General features: G+C 35.7%; 1 pseudogene; it reads right to left on the minus strand.

Annotated features, from left to right (window-relative positions):
* Nucleotides 1-1,161: 1,161 nt before the first annotated feature.
* On the minus strand, nucleotides 1,162-6,371 carry LOC149563970 (cell division cycle 20.2, cofactor of APC complex-like; annotated as a pseudogene).
* Between the last annotated feature and the right edge of the window lie 5,020 nt (nucleotides 6,372-11,391).

The raw sequence follows: 11,391 nt of genomic DNA on the forward strand, positions 1-11,391 counted from the left end.
AAAGAAAGATCTAATTTCAGATGTTTGAAAAAAATGGAAACGCCAGTGTCTTGGAGCAGCTTAACTAGGGGCAAGAATTGAATACAATAAATATTCATCATTTTAATAAAACTACATCTTCGGATTTAATCAGTGTAACCCAAGTACTCAGTTCTTTTTAAAGACATGTCTAGAGGGCATTCTTTTATGTTATTAACTTCAAAATTACAAGATAAATGTAATATTTTTTTATTCAGTATTCTGTTATCTATTGGAGTCCTTCCTATGTATCCACACATCCATTTTTCATTATAACTTTTAGCTTCTTACAAAAACTTATGTTTTTATTATATTAGACTGTAAATGCAAGCCTCTTTCATTTTGTAACTATTATCTTTATATTTTGTCTAGAGCTGTAGTAGTTATACTTTCTATCAAGAGTGTATGTTCATTGATATAATTTTTCATATTTGAACAAATTCTTTTTATACAGATATATGAATATATATTATCTGCAGATTAATAAAAATATATAGTATTAAATAAAGACTTCAATACTATTAATGACTTCAAATCATATTAAAATTTTGGTTAATATTTAACAAAATATCTTACCTTTATTTCAAACAATAAATAAATATAAAATGTAAAGTGGCGTGTATAAACACCCAACAAAGAAAACATAGGCCTTTCCTGTGTATTGTAAGTTATAAAATTCCAGAAAAAAAAAACAAATTAGAAGAGGCGATACAATTTATAATTCACAATACATAATTAGAACCAAAAATGAAAGAGTTTCTAATCAATGTAGACAAATGCTGCCGTGGCCATATCCAGGGTATATTAAATGCAATCTTGACTGGGGAAGATGAATTCTCCCTTTACAAGAACATTTGATTGTAGGAATACAATTGCTGCTCTCCTTGAATTTCTTTTTACTTCTCTGGTCTTGGCCGGAGAAGAGGCAGTTTTCTTATTGCAAATGCTGCTACCAGAAGAAGAGCATGGATACATATATGCCTAGCTTCTGTTGTCTCTACTTTGAGATTTTCAAGTATTTAGGGTGTTCAAAGACTTGTCAAAGCTTATGGAATACGGATTTTCAGAGACTTGTCAAAACTCATGGAATAGTCTACATACGAGTGGAACGTGATGATACTGCAAGGAAATGGCACATAATTACTAGCGAATGTGCATATAAAAAGTGCTGAGGATGCTTTCTGGCTCTTTAGTTTTGGTATTCTTTGAGGTATCGGGAGTCCCAAAGACTTTCCAAAACCGTAGTGTTTCGTCTGCTCCGGCTGATGCAACGGTATACCCATCTGGGCTCTAAAATACAAAATACAATACAGTGAGAGTGAGAGTTAAATTGAACTGATCATATCGACCAAAATGCAGGAATTATACCTGTGCGAGATGCAGCACCCTTGAAGTATGGCCAGTGAGGTCTGCAATCTTTGTGATGGATGGATATTTCCATAGAGTCAACTGGTTGTCGCTGTACCCATGTGCACTCAACAGCTCACGCTCGTGTCTATTCCACAGCAATGCATTCACCGAAGAGTTGGTGTCGACGCTCTTCAGGCACGCTCCACTCAGACTGTTCCACTACTTGATTGACTGGTCTGCAAGACCCGCACCAGATGCCAAGAGATTGTGCTGGAAAGGGCACCACGCCAACGCTGTCACGGCGTCACAGTGTTCCTTCATCCTGTGAAGGTACCGACTTCTAGAGGACATGCTCCTGTCCCATATGTACTGAACCAAGCTGTCACTCCCTCCACTCGCAAGTTGGTCCCCGGATGAGGACCACTTCAATCCGCACACTTCCTCCTTGTGCCCCCTGTACGTCTTCACACAAGAGTCACCCACGCGGACATCGTGGACTATTATTCTACCGTCCTCACCACCGCTCGCAACAGTGCTACTTCCATTCCACGAAAGCGAGCTTACACGGCCACGGTGACCTTTCAACGACCTCACCTGTAATATTCAATTCAATGTCATCATAAGACTATAAGTACGCCTATGCAAAATATAGCTATATGGGCGCGCTTCAAATAAAATTAATAAAACAAAGACCACATAATCTATATATACCTGTCGGTTAGATGTAGTGTCCCATATCTGTACAGCGCCATGAGAACTAGTCAACCCAATAGCAATATTTTTCCCATCGGGTGACCAATTAACACATTTAACTATAGTTAGCTGGAACTGTAGAGGTTATCTTTGGAGAAGAGGACCTAAGTTAGGGCCGATAGCTAAAGATAATGACATCATTATGCTTACCGAGACTTATGAACATGATGGTTGTAGGGTTCCAGATTTTGAAGGGTATAAGAAGGTATCACTGTGGAATGAAAAAATAGATAATGGTAAGGGGCATGGAGGCATCACCGTTTTAATAAAAGAAACTTGGAGCAGATTTGTAAACTTAGAGAAAGAAGATGTAAACAAGCAGTATATTTGGATAAAAATAACAGAGAATCAGATTTCTACAAGGGTGGCTATTTGTTACTTCACTCCAAAAGGCTCAAAAATATATAAAAAACATAGATTGGATTGAGAAGACCCGTTCGTTGCACTCAAAAAAGACATAGCAGCCTTTAGGTCTTTAGGAGAAATAATGATAATAGGGGATTTCAATGCTAGAACAGCAAATAACCAAACTGTCAATCTTAAGGAGAGTTACAATGAAAGCAGAGATCCAGTTTGGTTCGAAGAAGAAGGGACACAAAAACGAGAAAGATCTTCACAGGATAGCATGGGAAAGATTAACCATTTTGGTGTTGAATTACTAGGCTTATGCTGCCTATATAACATGGTTATATGCAATGGTATGGAAAAGTGGCCTAAATCAAGTGGAATCACATGCAAAAGATACAATGGACAAAGTGTTGTTGATTATGTTATATGCTTGCAAGACTATGTCGCAAAGATAATTAATTTTGAGATAGAAGATTGCCCCATGGAGTTAAAATCTGATCATAACCCCATCTTGATAAGGGTGGCCACTCACTTTAAAGATCAACATATTGTCCCAAAACCTTTACAAAAGAGGAAGATGATTCTGATTGGCAAAGTTTTAATGACACAAGAAAATCATGATACTTTTCAAGACTCTCTTTTGCGGTTGTCTAGGGTTCTGAAAAACCATCTTGAGTTTGAAAAATAACATTTAATGGACAAGGATAATCTTGTTCTTACTATCATTAAAGCATTGGAGGAGTGTAAAAGATCTAGGGCCACAAAAGAAGCCAAGAACACTTTTCCGGCCAATCCTTGGTTTGATGAGGAGTGCAAAATGGCAAAAAGGAATTGGAAAAAGAATATGAACAGAGAAAGTAGAAAGGAGTATGATCAGCTGATTAAAAAGAAGAAAGAAGAGTATGTGAACAAGAGAAGAATAGGGTTGATTAATCTTGGTAAAAACAACCCCAAAAAATTTTGAAAAGAGCTTTAGCAGAGAAAAACTCAGATAGAGAATAACATAACAGGAACCAAATGGCTGGAATATGCCAAGACTCTCTACGAATGTGATCTAGGAGAACGTAGTACCATGGAAACAGAGACTGCAGGGGAGTTATTCAGTGAAAAGGATATTATTCAAGGCATAAAGAGGTTAGCTGCTGGTAAAGCACAAGATATAGATGGGCTACAAGCGGAATACTTAAAATGGGGTGCTAAAATTCTCACACTGCACATCACTAAGATTTTCAACAGTGTCAATAGAGAAGGTTTCCCTGTAAAATGGACTACAAGTGTGGTGATCCCACTCCACAAAAGTGGAGATATAAACAATCCTTCTAATTACCGAACCATCATGATCAATCCACTATTTGGCAAGTTATTTGGCAGCTTGGTAGAACAAAAAATCAGCAACTGGGTTGAAACAGAAGGCAAACATGCAAAAGGGCAAGCAGGCTTTAGACTGAAACACTCTACTATAGATCACGGCATCACTCTCAGACATTTGATAGAGAAAGTTTGGGACACTCTGGGGAACGAGGCTTTTTTTTGTTTCGTGGACTTTAAAAAAGCATTCGACATAGTGCCACATAATAAACTATGGGATAGAATGGTAGAGCTGGAAGTCCCTAAAGAACTTAGGTCAGCGGTTTACAGATTATATGAGTAGGTCAAAGCTGAAATCAGAACGACAGAAGGGATATTAGAAGATTTTGACAGCAGCATCGGGGTTAAGCAAGGGTGTCTTCTTTCTCCAACATTATTTGGGCTCTATATTGACAAGTTAGAAGAGTGGATAAACAAGACCAATGGTGAGGGGGTACAGCTGGCCCACTTCGTGATAAAATTTCTCTTATATGCAGATGATCTCATAATTCTTGCTAGAATAGCTAAAGGTTTGAAAGAGCACTTGAAAGCACTAAAAATTTTTTGTCATGATGTAGGAATGCAAGTTAACACTAGCAAAACCAAAATTATGATCTTCTCACTAAAGAAGAATAGGGGCATACAAGACAAGTTTCTGTTTGAAAATAGCCCCCTTGAGATTGTGGAAGAGTACAAATACTTGGGCATCGATTTTTATAACAAACTCAACTAGGATACTTGCAGATCGAAAAGGATCCTTACAAAACAAGTGCAGGAACGCAGAATTATGGGATTGGACAACTATGAAAACTCTGTTTGGTTTGCTGGTCACTCCGGTTATTCTATACGGATGTGAAGTGTGGGGTGGTAGTATGTCCAAATAAAAATGGCGGCAAGTAGAAAGAATTCAAAAACACTTCATCACATGCAATCTTAAAGTCAAGACCGCAGTTCCGTATGAAATCCTTTTGGCGGAGGTGGGTTCCTTTCCATTAGAAGCTGTCTCATTGATCCGGATGCTAGGCTATTTAAAGAAAACCCAATGTCTGGAAACACATCGTTGGCCCAAGTTGGTAATAGAGGAAAAACTTGTGAGGCAGAAAAGCACATGGATGAAACAAAATGACAAATGGATGCAAAAATGGGATATCAACATCCAAACTTGCCAGGATAACATTAAAGAAATAAAGAAATTTGTCAATGAAAAATTTCGCAATATTCTGTGGACAAGACACATAGGGCAGAAAAAATCTTATTACATTAAAGAATTTAATCCCACTTCTAGTCATGATGAAAAGGCCTATATAAGCGCACCTATTAACTGGAAAGAAAAACTGTTGATGGCATAACTTAGAACTAGTTCACATCAGCTACGATGTGAAACTGGTAGATGGCAAGTTCCAAAGGAAGAGTGGGCAGACAGGATTATTCTGTAATACGGGAACAGTTGAGACAGAGCAATACTTTGTCAAGGAATGCCTGGCTTACAACGACATCAAATCTGATTATACAAAAATACTACAGAACAAGGACTTCAACTATTTATTCGAGGAAGATCAAGTGAAGAGAACAGCGGATTTGATTATCAAAATTCAGAGAAGGAGAGACAAGTTAACCAAAACTTTGCAACTGACTAGTTTGGCTCCTGACTCGGGAGGGTGATTGCATGGGTCCCATAGACTACTTTAGTCTCGTGGATGTCATTATAATCTATGATATCATCATCACTGCTGACCGGACCAACATCACTATCTACGGTCAATAGCTCAGAGGTAATGCTCCTGCTTGCATCCCACAAGTAAACTGCATTGCCAAGAGCTATTGACATAATATTGCTTTCATGACTCCAATCCAGCAGATTCAAATGATTATCATCAACAAGATACGAGGCATCCAATGTTCTATCCGCGTGCTGCAGCACATGAACAAAGTCAAAATTTCGCTATATATTCCACAACTAGTCTTATATATCAAGCCAGCTATCAATTAGAAACCAAATCTCCTCATGAGATAAAAATGGAACAACGCTTACCTGAGGTATGTAGCAGGTGTGTGATCTGCTACTTCTAGCCTCATTTTCAACAGAAAGAGCCTCAGAATAGATGGATTGCAATCCCTGCGTAGATGCCTTCTTACTAAAGCTTAAAATTCTTGACAGCTTATTATTATCCACCACTACAGAGCTATCTGGTTGCTCCATCATGTTATATTCTTTCGTTGTAGACATATTTCCACTGGCATTGCTTTTATTAACAAGATGTCGATCCCAGCCCAAATCTATGGAGCTTCTATTAGCGATAAACCTATCCTGATCCTGTAATGACAAACCAATGATCTTGAGGTTTAAGTACACCAGTTGAAAAAAATTGTCTAAAATGTGTTGTACTAATTCTATATATATAAAATAGAATGGAAATGTGATAAGAGACATTTTGTATTGGAGCTGGCAATTTCTTTCGCAGAGGACGGGTGATCTTAGGCCTTCTGGAAACAGTCCTGATGCTTTGCGTTTGAGGTGATTTAAAAGACTTCTTCATCGTATTAAATCGAAATAAAACCTGTCATGCTCAAAAATTAAAGATAAATTACAATGCCCAAGTACTCAATACGTTATGATGAATTAAAACAGCAGCACAAAGAATGAAAACAGACCATAAAAACAAAGCTTAAAAAAAATAGAGCAGCAAAAAACAAGACTCAAATATATCAAAGAGCTATAAAATTTCTTCTTGTTATTATAGCTGAGAGGAATGCTCTATTTATAGAGCTCATACATATTTCTAGAGGGTTCTTGAGAAGCTTCAAGAAAGGAAGCACTCTAGAGATTTCTACATAATTTTAAATTCACATTTTGCACAAAGAGAGAGGCTCCAAGAAGTAAGTAGAAAGTTCTGGACTGTGCATTAAATGCCCAGCTATTATAATAAACATTACTTTTAACACCCCCCCCATAATGTTTATTTGGAGAGAGTAGGAACATCTTTGAGCTGCAATAGATCTTTAAATTTCGTAGATTTTACAATAGACAATGCTTTTGTAAATATATCAGCAAGTTGATCTTCTGTTCTGCAAAATTGAAGCTCCACCTCTTGTCTTTCAATTAGATCTCAAACAAAATGATGATGCACTTCTATATGCTTGGACCTTGCATGATATACCGGATTTTTTGCTAGCTTGATAGTACTTTGATTATCACAAAATATTGTTGTTGGAGAGTCTTGTGGATGATGCAATTCTTCAAGTAACCTCCTAAGCCATAATGCTTCTTGAGATGCCTTTGATAAACCAATATATTCAGCTTCTGTAGATGAGAGTGACACTGTTGATTACTTCTTGCTACTCCATGAAATCGGTCCCGATCCAGGATGGAAGATATATCCTGAAGTTGACTTTCTATCATCAATGTCACCTGCATAATCAGAATCCGTATATCCAACTAAAGTAGGTTCTCCTCCATATTTGTATTCAATACCAAGCTGGTAAGTACCCTTAGTATATCCTAATATTCTTTTAGCCGCTTTCCAATGTTCAATGTGTGGATCTGCCATGTATCTCGATACAATACCAACTGCATATGCAATATCTGGTCTAGTTATAGTAAGATACAAAAGATTTCCAACAAGCTGCCTATATAATTTTCCATCCACTTTCTTTTGAGTAGAGTTAGCACCTAACTTTACTTCTATTTCACATGGTGTATTACATGGTTTACAATCACTCATATTGAATTTTTTAAGTACATCAAGAGCATATTTAGTTTGAGAGAGCATGATTCTTCCTTCTTCTTGCCATACTTGCATACCCAAAAAATAGTGCATTAGTCCTAAATCAGTTATTTTGAAAGCTTGTTTGAGTTGATTTTTAGTTATCTCAATATCATGTGTGTGATCTCCTGTAATAATCAAGTCATCCACATACAATACAATGATAACAACCTTATTATCACAATATTTTACATACACATCTGGATCAGCATTACTTCTTTTAAATCCAACTTCTAGGAAGTACTTATTAATTTTTGAGTACCATTCCCTTGGTGCTTGTTTGAGACCATAGAGTGATTTTCTTAATCTACACACCAAATTCTCTTCTCCATACTTAATAAATCCTGGTGGTTGTTGCATATAAATTTCTTCTTTTAAGTCACCATGCAAAAATGCACTTTTTACATCCATTTGAAAAATTTTCCAACCAAACTTTGCAGCTAAAGCAACTATTGTACGAATGGAATTCATCTTAGCTACTGGAGCAAAGGTTTCAGTATATTCTATACCTTCTTCTTGTGAGAAACCTTTAGCCACTAACCTTGCTTTGTATTTTTCAATAGCTCCATCTGATGTGAATTTGGTTCTATAGGTCCACTTGCAACCAACCACATTTTTGCCTTTTGGAAGTGTTGTTAGTTCCCATGTTCCATTCTTCATCAAAGAATTGTATTCTTCTTGCATAGTTGCTTCCCATTCTTCTTTTCCTTTTGCTTCTTCATATGTGTTTGGAGTGTCAACCTGCATCACCTTAGTCATAAGAGCATAGTTAGCAAATATATATCTAGGACCTTCTTGATAAATTTCTTTGATGCTTCTAAATTTCTTTGGATTTTCATTATCACTTTCACTTGATTCTTCAACTTGAGTCTCATCCCATGTAGTGGTTTGCACACCTTGACTTTGACTATTGGTAGAGGTAGAATTTTCTTCATCAATCAAAATTGGAAATAAAGATAATGTTGGAGAATTATCATTCTTAACATCTTCATCAAACCATACATTTCTTTTAATATAGATTTCATTTGTTCTAGGATTGTATAACCTATATCCTTTCGATTCCTCACTATATCCAACCATTATGCACTTCTCGCTTTTCCTTTCAAGTTTGCTCCTCCTTTCATCAGGAATGTGAGCATATGCTTTACAACCAAAAATTCTAAAATGAGATATTGTAGGCTTTCTTCCACTCCATGCCTCTTCTGGTGTTATGTTCAAAACTGCCTTAGTAGGTGTTCTATTCAAGATATATACGGCAGTATGAACTGCTTCAGCCCAAAATTTGGCTTCTAGATTTCTAGAATGAAGCATGCACCTAGCCATTTCTATTATAGTTCTATTTTTCCTTTCAGCAACACCATTTTGTTGGGGTGAATAAGAGACAGTTGATTCCTTTTTAATGCCATGTTCTTTACAAAAATCTAAAAGAGTTTTATTCATGTATTCAGTCCCTCTATCAGTTCTTAGTATCTTTAAGTACTTTCCACTTTTTTTTTCAGTCAAAGCTTTAAACTCTTTAAACTTTTGAAACACTTCATCTTTCTTTTGTAGAAAATACACCCAAATTTTTCTACTATAATCATCTATAAAAGTGAGGGCATACCTTGATCCTCCAATTGATGATGTTTTGAAAGGACCCATTACATCACTATGGACTAAATGTAGAGGATTTTTTGCTCTCCATGATTTACCTTGAGGGAAACTTTCCACGTGTTTTTTTCCCATTGCACATCCTTCACACACCTTAGGGCTTAATGATATCTTTGGCAGCCCATGCACCATTTGTAATTTCTCCATAAGCTTGAGACTTTGAAAATTGATGTGCCCCAAACGCTCATGCCATAACCTGCTCATATCATCATATTGGACAATAGCACACATATGTTTATCTCCACATTTAGAAGTGAATTCTTGAAATTTATATAATCCATTCTCCATTTTACCAATTGCAATGACTCTATAATTATCATTGACATCCTTGATTAGGCACTTATCATTGTAGAATTCTATTTTATGTCCTTGACTTGCAATTTGAGATACTGAAAGCAGATTTGTTTTTAATTCAGGGACTAATTTCACATTTTTGAACAAACCATTATCAACTTTGACATTACCAGTCCCTTTAACTTCTAAAGCACTATTATCCCCCAAATATATTTTCTCTATATTATTTTCACTTATTGATTCAAATTGATTCTCATTATGAGACATGTGTTGTGTAGCACCAGAATCAATAACCCAATCTTCTTTGAAAGTATTATTTTCTTTAAGTGCAACACAAAATGCATTTCTTTTAGAATCTCCTAATTTTGGATAATTATTTACTTTCTTTTCTACATCTCTTTTCTTCTTGAAACATTCATTTGCCTTATGACCCATTTTACCACAATAATGACATTTCCATTTACTTCTATTATGATCTATATATGAAATACTCTTATTTTCATTCTTCCAATTTCTTTCTTTAGATTCATTTTCTTGTGACTTCTTATAATATTGTTTTCCTTTCATTACAAATGCTTGAGATTCACCATCAAATGATTATTTTTCTTTACCTTGTCTTTTCTCTTCTTGAACCAACTTAGCACACAATTCTTCTGGTTTAATACTTTTTAATTTATCTGCAGTATCTAAACCCCTTATAAATGATTGATAAGATCCTGGAAGACTTTGTAATATAATTTGCACAAAATCTTTATCATCTATATCTTTTCCAAGAGAAGCAAGCTCATTTTTCTTTTCCTTTAACTTACTTAAATGTGGGACTATCTCTTGTGAGCATGATAATTTCAAATTGTATAATTCAGTTGTGAGAGATAAGATCCATACATCACCTGAATTTTGATATAAATCTTTCAAAATCTCCCAAACTTTGACTCCACTTCTCTCATTACAAACTTCTGGAAAAACTTCTTCTGAAAGTGTAAGCTTGATTAGTTCTGCTGCCCTCTTGTCCCTTTTATCCCAATTATCTTGATCATTTCCTAGATTTGTAGGCCTTTGTTCACTACCAGTCACAATGTCATAACAATTTTGAAGGGTTAGAGTAATTTCAACATGAGATACCCAATCATAATAATTTTTTCCATTTAATTTAACTGTAGGCAAAGTCACACCAAGTGATTCCATTGTTAAATTCTCTCCTTTTTTTTTGGATGAGAATGAAAGATATTTAAAAACTTGAACACCCAAGCTTGAAACTGAAAAAATCTCACCAATTTGTTGAAGAAAAAACCTTTTCTTTTGCAGCAATATCCTTCCTTTGATGTAGTTTTTTTGTCCCAAACCAAACTGCTATTCACTCCTTAGTTACAGCCTGCAAATGTAAAGATTCACACAAGAAAAACACATATATTCATTCCAAAAACATCATATATTCACAGCCCAAAGAACTGAAAATGCTCTGATACCATGATGAATTAAAACAGCAGCACAAAGAATGAAAACAGAGCATAAAAACAGAGCTTAAAAAAAACAGAGCAGCAAAAAACAAGACTCAAATATATCAAAGAGCTATAAAATTTCTTCTTGTTATTACAGCTGAGAGGAATGCTCTATTTATAGAGCTCATACATATTTCTAGAGGGTTCTTGAGAAGCTTCAAGAAAGGAAGCACTCTAGAGATTTCTACATAATTTTAAATTCACATTTTGCACAAAGAGAGAGGCTCCAAGAAGTAAGTAGAAAGTTCTGGACTGTGCATTAAATGCCCAGCTATTATAATAAACATTATTTTTAACACGTTATCTGTTTTCCAGTATGTTATTGAGTGATGAGTAATTGGATAGAGCCCAACAGCATCAGTTAAGCA

This window comes from Cupressus sempervirens, chromosome 4, assembly GCF_028749045.1.
Source record: "Cupressus sempervirens isolate cs-2001-9-10 chromosome 4, ASM2874904v1, whole genome shotgun sequence".
NCBI lineage: Eukaryota > Viridiplantae > Streptophyta > Pinopsida > Cupressales > Cupressaceae > Cupressus > Cupressus sempervirens.